This window comes from Triturus cristatus, chromosome 12 (genome assembly GCF_964204655.1).
Source record: "Triturus cristatus chromosome 12, aTriCri1.1, whole genome shotgun sequence".
In the NCBI taxonomy this organism is placed as follows: domain Eukaryota; kingdom Metazoa; phylum Chordata; class Amphibia; order Caudata; family Salamandridae; genus Triturus; species Triturus cristatus.
In genome coordinates this window covers 554,809,117-554,821,924 of record NC_140595.1, presented here as the reverse complement: position 1 = coordinate 554,821,924, position 12,808 = coordinate 554,809,117, and positions in this window count along the sequence as shown.

Genomic DNA, 12,808 nt, shown 5'->3' with positions numbered 1-12,808 from the left:
TGAACGAATCTTGCACATACGCTCAAGGCTGAATTGGACAAGTGCAATGGACTGGGATGGTGCGTGGTGGAGTGTAGGTGAATCGCCAGAAGGTTACCGGTGAAGTGGTACATGAACACAATAGCGAAAAGGTCAAGAGGACGTGAAGACTAACGGTGAGCCGGTCGCGTCGTGACTGGGAACGAAGGAAAGGCGGAAAACTAACCCAAAAGGAACCGAATCGCTCCTAGAGTAGGTTGCACTGGAGTCCAAGTGAGGAGTTGCTTGCATGGGTCAGCCAGGATAATACCAGTGGTTCAGCTAACCCTAGGACGGAAAACAATTAGAACCCGAAAGGGTAACCAGGGAAGGGAAGGGCGGAGTGAAGGAATGTACGCTCACCAGTAGTACGATGCAACAGGTTGCGGGAATTTCAAAGAACGACCAACTTCCCAGCAAAACGGCCTGCGAATCCAAGGTCCGCCTGTGGAAAACCATACCGCGGGAGTTAAGGGTGAGGGGAGCAAGGTCGTCGAGAACGAGCACAGTAGCGCGCCAGTATGACACTTACCAGCATCCAGGGGAACGCACAATCGCCAGTTGGTAGTGACCGACTTGGCTGGAGGGTAAAAGAAGGATTCAGGAGTCACGTGATAACGGACCCGGGTCATGTGACAGGAAGTGCCGGCCGTGCTGGGACGTGATTGCGTGAGTGAATAGATGGCGGCCATGTTGGGTCAGTGTAACTTGAAGAAGGTGAATACGGAAACAGAGCGTGGATCAGTTAAAACAATACGACGATCAGTTAAACCAGTATCGTAATTTCAACAATTGTCAAAGGCATAAAACAAGGGGTTATACAGAATTCCCATAATTTGCAGAGGGGTCTAAATAAGAGAGAGCCAATCTTCATTTCTGTTTAAACCATTGCGAATTGTGTCAAGTTGAATGATAAGCTTCAGTTCTTCTTTGTTCAGCATTTGTGCCAGATCACCACCTCTTGGTGGTAGCTTGATGATTCGCAGAACAGTCCATTTGATCTCATTGTCCTGGTGATTAGCCTGATTAAAATGTTCTACCAGTGGTGCATTAGGGACATTACAGCGAATCCTGCTGCGGTGTTGACCAATCCTTGTTTTAATCTTCTGGGTAGTCTGCCCAATATAGTTTTTCTTGCATGGGCACTGGATCAAATAAATCACATTACATGTGTTGCAATTCGAGAAACCATTAGAATTAATGACAATGTCACCGAACGAAAAGGATTTGCCTTCTAACGTCAGATCACACAAATTACAGTTGCCACATTTTGCATGCCCCACCAGTGGTGTGAGACCCCAATATGAATTAAGTGTTGTGGGAGGTGTTTTTTTGGGAATTGCTGCTCGCACAAGGTGGTCTTTTAAATTGCGATTTTTGCGGAAGGCAAATAATGGTTTCTCCAGATTAAGGCTGCCTGCATTCAGTATAGGCCAGTGTTTAAGGACAGATTTTCGCACCTGGTTTGAGATGACAGAGAAGGTGGTGACACATACAATTCTTTTGGTTTCTTTTTTGGGGTTGGGTGTGAGCAATGTTTCCCTAGGGCAATACCAAGCCCGTTTCTGGGCGTTGCGAACAAGACGTTTGGGGTAACCTCTAGTTTTAAGTTTTTCAGAGAGGACTGAGGCCTCGGTGAAATAATTCTCTTTAGAAAAGCAATTACGCCGAATGCGCAAAAATTGTGAGTATGGTAGAGAGTCCCTCAAGGCTCTGGGGTGATTACTCTCATAACGGAGCAGAGTATTTCGTTCGGTAGGCTTCCTGTAGAGTTTGGTTAGGAGCTCACCTTCAGAGTGGTATATGGTCAAATCAAGGAAGGGAATGGATGTGGAGTCACTGGAGAGTGTGAACTTGAGGCCTAGACAGTTGTTGTTAAGCCAATGCTGGAAATTAGACAGTGAGTCAGTATTATTGTGCCAGATGAGAAAGACATCGTCTATATATCGACGCCATACTTTGACGCCTGATATAAAGGGATTAGTGGGTGACAGAATAGTGGTAGTTTCAATACAGTCCATGCATAAAATGGCCAAGTTTGGGGCAAAAATAGCGCCCATCGACGTGCCCTTAACCTGTTGGAAAAATATGTCATCAAAACAGAAGAAATTCCTAGTGAGGCAAATTTCAAGTAATTTCATGATGAATAACGTGGGGACTCCATGCGGTCTCGGTCTAGAGTCAAGAGTTTGTTGAATAACTCTGAGGGCAAAGGGCTGTGGAATATTGGTATAAAGTGATTCCACGTCAAGGGTACAGAGGAGGTGCTCAGAAGGATCAAATGGAAGGTGTTCTATTAAATTGATCATATCCATGCTGTCTCGAATATAGCATTGAGTCTGGGGTACGAAGTCTTTTATAAAATAGTTGACATACTGGCCTAGCGGTTCTAAAATAGAGCCGCAACCCGAGACTATAGGGCGGCCAGGGGGAGAGGTGAGGTGTTTATGTATTTTAGGAAGAGTGTAGATTACCGGTGTTCTGGGTGATTTGGCATTGAGAAATTGGAATTCTTTTGAGCTAAGAAAACCTTCATCTCTTCCTTCAGTAGTAATTTGAACTATAAGAGCCTGTAATTCATTTGTGGGGTCTCTAGGCAGTCTACAGTAGTGCTCAGTGTTGTGTAGTTGGCGGAATACCTCTGCTTTATAATCAGTGAGTTCTTGTAAAACAATGCCACCACCCTTATCTGCGGATTTAATGATAAGGGAGTTGTTACTTTTTAAGGATTCAATAGCTTTCTTTTCTTGAAGGGTTATGTTAAATGGAATAAACTTTTTGGTGTCTCTCAAAGCGTTGAGGTCTTTGAGTACCATTTTTTCAAAGGTGACAATTTCCACCGGTACCATGTTGGATGTTGGAAAAAAGGTTGAGGGGGGGCGGAATGGTGTAAATGCAGTAGGTTGAGGTGTGGCATTATTCAAAAAATAGGCATACAGACGAAGGCGTCTGAAAAATCTAAGTAACTCAGCATGAAGGTCAAGGTAGTTGGGATGCGTAGTGGGGACAAAGGAAAGCCCTTTACTAAGCAGAGATAATTCAGTGTCTAGTAGGTTGTGTGTCGAAAGATTGAAAATGGGGATAGTTGCCAATTGAGGGGTTGCAGTTGTAGCGGAATTTACCATTGGTAAAACTTCTGTCTGGTTTGACGTTCGCCAGGTTGGTTGTACCATCTCTGAGCCCGTTTTACTCGCCCTCGTCTCGATGGTTCTGTCTGGCCTCTGCCTAAAAAATTCTGGTTACGGGAGGAAGTGCTAGGTCCCTCACCTGGGTCAGAGTTATCGGAGGATTCTGCTGAGGTATCTGAGAAGCCCACAAGGGTATTCCGTTTGTTAAAACGTCCCCAGGGTCTGTTGTTCTGCGGGTTTGAGTAGGACCTGTTGGTGTAAAAGTCTTTTTGAAGGTAGGGGTATGTACGTTCAATTGAGTATGCTTTGATATCCTTCTTGACTTTGAGAGACTTCTTGTTTTGTTCAATTCTGTGGAATTCATCAACAGATTTTTGAACGGATTCAATTAATTTCTTGGCCTCAGTAACTGAACTAGAGTCTTTTATCTGTTTCTCAATTTCAGTCAATTCCTCATTGAGTGTTGTTAGTGTTTCAGTTGCAATATCAATACCCAAGACTAACCAATGTCTAGAACACGTTGTGCCAATATAACTGAAGTTGTTAATGTATTTAGGGTTATCCGTAAATATACCAGGAATATTTCTCACTTGGAGCCCCACAGGAATGATATCGGCTTTAAGGTATTCAGTTAGCATACGAACCATAAGCTGGAGACGGATCTGCTTCTTCTTACATTTTTCTAGTTGCTCTGATAGGGAAATATTTGGACAAGCAGTATTATCAGTTGTATCAGTAAATAGGGAGGGACCTTCGCAAATCTTCTTTATATATTCATCTGAATATAGGGGTGCATGGTCTGACATAGTAAGTGTAAAGTCAGGTTTAAGTTAGAAAAGAATTAAGGAAAACAGGGACAGGCCACTCAGTTAGAGGGAAATAGGGGAAGCATCCCTTACAATCCAGCGATTGTGCTAACTATATTAAAGCTTGACAAGGGGAAACCCGTAAGGTACGAAGGACCCAGGGTGCTAACTATTTTGAAAAACAACAGGTCCTTCAAGAACAATGCAACATGCGATAAATATAGACCAGAGTCGGCTCTATATCATTTATACAATGCCCAGCCGGGCATTGAAGTTTTAATGATCAATTAGAATTAATTTCTGACATAAAATTAGAATGTAGAGTGGGACACAGTCCTGTGTCCTTACAAACTAAACAGAAAGTGCAGACAATCAAACACAAAAAACATACATCAGGCTGAAGAATGAAGCTTATAGCCAGTACAAATACAAGGGCAAGCTTTCTTAAAGGTACAACAACATGCACAATTTTTAACAAGTGCGTTTAAGATGCATGTTTGTACATTGGGTCGACGACGTTTCGATCTATTCAACCAATACATAGATCATCATCAGGACTAGAAGGAGTAAAAAGCCTGAATTTACAATTCCTGTACAATTAGAAGGGGAAAAAATAAGAGAGAAAGGAAAGGTAAGTTAAAACCTAATAATACTGTGAGAAAAACTGTCAGTAACCATGCACTGCATGCCATACGTGAGAGACACATCTGGCGGCTGGTTGTTGAGGCGAAGTTAAGGTATGGCTGGTGAAGTGAACCGAATGAACGAATCTTGCACATACGCTCAAGGCTGAATTGGACAAGTGCAATGGACTGGGATGGTGCGTGGTGGAGTGTAGGTGAATCGCCAGAAGGTTACCGGTGAAGTGGTACATGAACACAATAGCGAAAAGGTCAAGAGGACGTGAAGACTAACGGTGAGCCGGTCGCGTCGTGACTGGGAACGAAGGAAAGGCGGAAAACTAACCCAAAAGGAACCGAATCGCTCCTAGAGTAGGTTGCACTGGAGTCCAAGTGAGGAGTTGCTTGCATGGGTCAGCCAGGATAATACCAGTGGTTCAGCTAACCCTAGGACGGAAAACAATTAGAACCCGAAAGGGTAACCAGGGAAGGGAAGGGCGGAGTGAAGGAATGTACGCTCACCAGTAGTACGATGCAACAGGTTGCGGGAATTTCAAAGAACGACCAACTTCCCAGCAAAACGGCCTGCGAATCCAAGGTCCGCCTGTGGAAAACCATACCGCGGGAGTTAAGGGTGTTTTTTGTGTTTGATTGTCTGCACTTTCTGTTTAGTTTGTAAGGACACAGGACTGTGTCCCACTCTACATTCTAATTTTATGTCAGAAATTAATTCTAATTGATCATTAAAACTTCAATGCCCGGCTGGGCATTGTATAAATGATATAGAGCCGACTCTGGTCTATATTTATCGCATGTTGCATTGTTCTTGAAGGACCTGTTGTTTTTCAAAATCACAAGCAGGCTCAGGCAGCATGCAGGGCTCTTCTCCTCAACACAGGAGCCCTGCCCACAAACAGGCTGCAACTCCGCCTGACTTCCGTTTCTTCTTTCAGAGTCAGCTCCTGTTGGCTTGCCGTTCACGGCCATGGCCCTGCCCACAACCAGGCAGTCTCCACCTGGCTTCTTGTTCACAGCGCTCGTTACTAGGAAAGTTAGAGCCCCCTCCTCGGGCTCTGGAAATGTAATTAGAAAAGCGCCTATCACACGCTGTGGGTGTGCAGCATAGCGCTGAGGGGTACAGCCGTGACAAAGTGCTGCTCACGCTCCAGGGTGATGTATCCAGCCCTCACCACACCCAGCAGTGAGAAACCAAATAGGCTGTTTGTCACTACCAGGACTTGCCAGTTAAGGCACAAGTCCTCACCTTTACATACACCGCACCGTGCCCATAGGGCTAGCTAGGGTCTACCTTAGGGGGGACTGATATGTAGTAAAAGGGGAGTCACAGACGTGGCAACCACTTTATGTGCCACGTCACTGCGGGAGTAAACTGTGCGCGTAGGCCCTGCAATGGCAGAGGCCTGAGACAGACTTGAAAGGCTACTTTGGTGGGTGGCTCAAGCAGTGCTGCAAGCCCACCAGTAGCATTTAATTTACTGGCCCTGGGTATATGAGATACCACTTTACAAGCGACTGATAGGTAAATTAAATATGCCAAACAGGTGTAGACCAATCTTACCAAGTTTTCCATAGGGAGCACATGCACTTTAAGACTGAACAGCAGAGATAAATTGCCCAGAGTCCTAAAACCACCAACACTATGTCGTAAAAAAAATACCAGAGGAAGTAAAAAAAGTTCTGGGATGACCCTGCAAAAAGGGCCAAGTCCAAATGTGGGTTTTCCCAAGGGAAATCGAGGATTGCCTGGCCATATGGCAGAGGCTTCCCTATTCAGGGGAGCCATGCATATGCCGGTAAGCCAGGGCCTGACACAGCACAAGCCACCAAAACCTTTTTGTGGAGATTAGTGCAGGATTGGCTGGCCAGGGCATGACAACTGGAAGCACTAGAGTCCTATATTGACAGTTGGCTACCTGATAAAGGTGCTGTGCCTAAAGGCGCAGGTTCGGTTATGCAACCTGCCAAGTTTGGAGTGTCTGGGCACCCAGCAACATAATTCATAAGTTCCCCAAGCCAAGAAGGGGGGCAAGGTCAAAGTCACTGTCACCACACCCATGCCTGTTCCTATGGCTTTGCCTGAGTGCTTTTTTGGAGATAGCATCAAGTTCGACACATTCTGGAGTCAATGCAGGTTCTATGCAATCCTACAGCATTTTCCATTGATACCGCCAGAATTTACTTAATCTTTTCTCATCTTTGGAAAAGGATGAAGCCATCCCACTGATCTAAATGACGACCCTAGTTTGCATGATTTTGGAAGATTTAAGGAGACCATGCGTGGTCTCTTTGCTTGATACACCTTTATTCAAGCGAGTGCTAATGAGATGCTGAACGTGCGACAAGGAAGTAACAATTTACTTTCATAAAAATTAACCATTCAGTAGGTTGGTTACAGAAACTCATTGGACAGAGGAGAAGAGAACCTTGATATTTTATGGAGGCCTAATGGAAGATCTTAAGATCTCATTGGCCCACATTGTGGATCCCCTGTCGGATTGTTCTGAATTTATTGATTTAGTCATACGCTTAGATCACAGGTTATCCGAGTGAAGAGGTGAAAGACCCCATGGAGAGCCTATGCTATTAATAGTTCGGTCAGAAAGAAAGGTATCCAATCTCAAAAGTCATGACATTCCCGGGAGCAAGCAAATCGTGGGACTCCATGGTTCTTTGACCACTGAGGAAAAAGAGCACAGAAGAAAATTCTTTTTTTCATTTATTTCACTAAAGAATGCACTATGAATCCAAAAGGAGTTTGTTCATTTGTAGCGTACTCCACTGATGCATTAAAGGAAACTAAGAGACCCGGCTAGCGTAGAGGTCAATCTGTCGGGTGCGTTATCTAGATAAGATCTCACACTATTTGGCAAACACCTTGAGTAACATCCCACAGCACTTAACCATACCTCTAACTATCAACAAAAGTGGAAAATCGTGCCCATGCTCCTTGACTCCTGGACAACTGGAAATATTTTAGACCTTACCCTTGCTAGCTCCTTGAACAGTCCTGGGATTAAAAAGTCAGAGCCTGAACCTGTTAGAGCAGTGAATGTCTCTGAACTCTCTTCAGGCATGATTGCATACCAGACAGCATCAATAGGTCTGGTATGTGAAAACGGACATGCCAAGACTCTGACCTTTGGCCTGATCAATACACCTGTATTCAGGGCTATATTAGGAGTACCCTGGCTCCAGTTCCACAACCCTGAAATTGATTGGGCCTTATGCTTGGTAACTCTGGGGTCACAGTATTGTCGAACCCATTGCTACGCAGCTGCACAAGAACTAGTATCATCCTTAATTTGTGCTGCAACTCAACAAGGAGCTGTACCTTCCCAACATATCAAATACAAGGAATTTCAGGATGTATTTGATGAACAAAAGGCAATGCAATTAACCCCCATCGAGAATTTGACTGTTTTACACATTTAATGCCAGACGCGGTCCTCTCTGTAGTCGCAACTATGCATTGTTGGATCTTGAGACCAAGCATCTAAAGAGTTACCTGTATGAGCTCCTTGCATTAGGGTTCATTAGGAATTCCTCCTCTCCTGCATCCTCACCACTCTTGTTCCCGGAAAGAACCAGACGTTGTGGCCCTGCATTAACTAAAGGGCACTGAATAAGGTAATAATAAATAGGAATATCTTCCTGGACCAGGTTCGCTACCCTATAGTATACACTAACTCGATTTGCGTGTTGCATATCAACTTATTAGGGTGAAGGAGGAGGACAAATGGAGGACCGCTTTTCGAGGCAAGTTTGGTTAATTCAAATATACCATCATGCCATTCGGACTGTGTAACACCTCTATCTTATTACAATTCTTTATAAATGAGGCCCTACAAGATCTGCTAGACATTTGGGTCATCGTGTACATTGGTGACAACCTTATTTATTCCCAAAATTTGACCGATCATATCTCTCATGTACGAACAGTCTTATAGTGCCTCTGTGACCGTGCCTGGTTCGCCAAGGTAAAGAAGTGCACATTTCAAACTCAAAAAGTCACATTTCTAAGTTAAATACTGTCATCTGAAAGCATATCGATGGACACATAACAAGAGAAGGCAATTCTTGATTGGCCAGCCCTAACCTCCATTAAAGAGGTGCAGAGATTCTTCAACTTTCCTAATTTTTATAGGAGGTTCATCACTCACTTCTCCGACATTGTAAATCCCAACAAGCCTGCTGTTCATTGAAACATGAATTCACGTCAGTCCAGATACTGAAACACCATGATACCACACAACCATACTTCGTGGAGGCAGATGCTTCACAGGTGCCAGTAGGAGGAATCTTATGACAATGCGACATTTCTACAGGACACATGCACCACACTACTTTTCCAAGAAGTTGCTGCCGGCCAAGTAGAATTACACAGAGGTTGAATGTGAGTTGTTCGCCTTTAAACTCTGCTTTCTGGAATGGCAGCAGTATCTACTTGGAGCACAGCACACCGTCACCATACACACGGATCATAAAAACCTTCTGTTTTCCAGATCTTTGAAGGCCATGACCCTACAACAAATCAGGTGGCTCTCATTCTTTAGTGGGTTCAATTTTCTGATCTCTTACAGACCTGGGGCCCAACAGACTAAAGCTGCTTCAGTCACCTCCACAAAACATGCTAGCTCCAGAGCACATCATTGGGTAATGCAATTAAGACCCATTTCTAGACAATGTCATCCAAACTAACCAAGCAGACATAGACAAGTGGGTGGACAAAAAGAACAATTACATGCATGATGGGTTGCTTTATCACGGCACTACATTGTGTATCCCCACTAATATTCTGAGACAGGAAGCCTTGACCCAGTGCCACCACACTCCATTAGCAGGCCACCCTGGGATAAAAAAAACACTAGCAAACAGTGGTTTTGTTGTCCAAAGTTGTCCAAAGACATGCACGATCATGTCCAAACATACCCTATATGTACCCAAAATAAAGTTTCCCTCTCTGCTCCTGCAGGTATTTTGCATACATTGCCAGTGTCCCTACATCCATGGCATACCATCAGCATGGACCTCATCCCTGATTTGCCTGCTTCCAATGGCTATACTGCCATATGGGTAATCTTAGATCTGTTTTCAAAAGTGGTACATTTTGTTGCCCTAAAACAGATACCAACTCCCAAGACCTATTTTCAAAAGTGGTCCATTTTGTTGCCTTAAAACAGATACCAACTGCCAAGACCCTCTCCCTTTTGTTCATCCAACACATAATGCATTTGTATGGACTCCCCTCAGCCATTGTATCAAACAGAGCCCACAATTTGTTTCCCGATTTTGATGCAACCTGTGCACTTCTTTGGACATAGACGCGTGACTCATTTCTGCCTACCATACCACCCACAAACTGATGGGCAGAATGAACAAGTGGATCAGGCCCTGATTCAAACCCTGAGCTGTTTATTGACAACCAATGCCACTGCGTGGGAGACCTTACTACCGTTGGTATAATTCACCTGCAATAATTGCAGTCACACCCAGTGCTTATTTTGTAAACAATTAAGTGCCAGGGCCCTCTCGGAAGGCCACTGCAGACTGCACCACCATTGACAGTACCAAAATAAGACTTAACCATTGCACTCCTACAAGTGGGACAATTCAGACTATTTCAGGCCATACAAAACCAAAATAATGGTATAAGAGGCTGGTATTATTCATTTTCAATGCTATTTAACTTAATAAACATGGTTATTTGCATATCTCAGACAGTGCCACCATGTGGTGGACTGTTACAAGATGGCCGCCCTGTAGGTCTTTTAGAAAAGTGACGCTGCAGTGACCCGGACGAGTTGCACTGATCCGGAAGAGCTTGAGACGCGTTGCTGGCTTAAATCTCGGCCGCGTACTCCTCCTGGTTGATCCTGGAATGAGTTACGGCGCGACCGAAGGAACCTTACGGTGAGACCGGTTGAGTCCGGAATAGTATTTGTTTTGCCATAGGTAAACAGTAACCGGGTAAAAACGTTGGAAAATCTGGGTTTTACTTTATTCATTTTTGGAACGGGTGATAGAGAAACATCGCGAATGGCTAGCAGATAGTAATCCTATACCTGGGAGAATTAGGTTGCTATCAAAATACTGATATACGCTGGGTGCCTAAGGACCCGGTGAACCATAGTAGCACTCGTGGAAATTGCCTTTACCTAATTTAAATGTGATGGTGGGGTCGTGAGAGGATAGCACTGGAGACATTATCCCCTCTTTGCTGATTATGAGTGTTAAGAGTTCGCTTTTATTAAGGTTAAGGTTTGGGGACCTCTCAATATTTACCAGAATTGTTTGTTCCTCATATTTGTTTCAACAGATGAAGGTTTAAGCAACACATAAACAACGGATGTGCTTTTTACTAGGACAAGGAGAGCAACGTACAGTGCTCCTCTAAACCACGTGAGAGCTGGTATGTGGGCCCTTGGCTCTCACTAGGTAATTCACATTGATACGCTGTTTTCTGTCCTTTTTGTAAGGATATTAGTCTCTAAGTTTTAATGTGGGGTGTAATTGGTTTCTTCATGCATTCGTCAACCTTACATGTGTTTTATGTTCTCTGCATATGTGCAGTTATTTTTGTCTTTAAATAGATAAAATCCAGGGAAGCGATTGCAGTTCCTTGACGCCCTGATGAATTTGCCGCAAAGATGAGTAGGCAATGAAACATGTTGGCCATTCTTAAATGTGGTTACATAACATGACCGTGGTTTTAACCTTGGGATGACTCACAGAGCGGAATAAAATATTTGGAATTATACACGTGGGTCATACCTAATCTTATCTGCAAGACTACACGGGTCTTCCCCTGTTTTTCTTCTTTTTGTTGGTTTTGGGCTGCCTAAACAAACCTCCCGGGGTTCTTTTTCACACATTATTTTTCTCACATCATTATTTTCATGAGAAAGACATCGATGATGAAAAACTCGTGAGCACACTGGCGAGAACCTGCCAGCAGCTCCTCTGGTGTTGTGCACGTGAGATGCTTTCTCATTCTTCACACCTTTTCTTGTTTATGTTTTTGGTGGAATATTTTTCACATGTTCGGTTGCTTTTTTCAAGGTTTGCATTTGGTAAATATTAGGTGTTGTGGCACAAGGGATTTTACTGATAGTTCATGATAAGAACTACTGCTGATGGTGTAATAGATGTTTACATTTACCCTTCTACTAATCCCAATTAATCAAAAGAAGTGCTTTGATATTACCAGGTCTTGTGTTTTGTACTAGAGCCAGTGCAGACAAAAAATGCCGGTGCCCAGCACCGGAAATGACCGGCTCAAATCAAGCACTGGTCACACCGCTACAGGGGTATCACCCTTTTACTATGTAACTAAGACAAACCCACGTATGTTACCTGAGGACGTTGCAAGCCAGACTAGGCCTGTATCCACTGTACAGGAATTATTAAACCATTTGGCCCTACAACAACAAGAAGTACTCAAATATCTTCAACAAGCAAAAGCAGACATGACGAAGCAGGCCAATAAACATTGTAGGCAAGGTCCTAATTATAGGAAAGCAGATCAGGTTTGGCTCTCCACAAGACATCTACGGCTCCAGGGACCACGTAAGTCACAAACTCAATATGTGGGTCCCTTCCCTGTGAACAGTATAATCAATCCTGTAGCCGTAAACTTCCTATTACCAGGTGACTTACCTGTCCATCCACTGTTCCATGTGTTCCTCCTAAAGCCCTACTGGTCCCAGATTCGTACAGCATCTCCAACCCCTACTATATCTATCAATAGTCAGCTGGAATTCAAGGTTCAATGGATTCTTGATGCCAAAAGAGTGAAAGAACATTTATTTTACTTCATAGACTGAAAATAGTACAGGCCAGACAGTAAATCATGGAAACCATCTGCCAATGTGCGCACCCCCATCTGGTTTGCCTCTTTCATGCATGCTATCCAGACAAACCACACCTACTAAGCCCTTCTTTGCAGGGGGAACTGTAATAACATTGACCTCCTTGTGCTCACACTGCTACTGTACCTTGTGTGTGGGGGGCTTGCAGGATCGAGCACACATCTTAATGCCTCATTGGCTGTTCATGGGACCCATACGAAGGGCCTTAGCTATGGTTAGGTAACTCTCATGTACACATGTCTCTGTCAAGGCTAAGGCTTCATTTCTGTAAGAAAAGATGTAAAATTGTGGGTTGCTGTGCATAAAGTGATAATGTGTTTTGTGTAAATGTGAAAATACCTACGGTG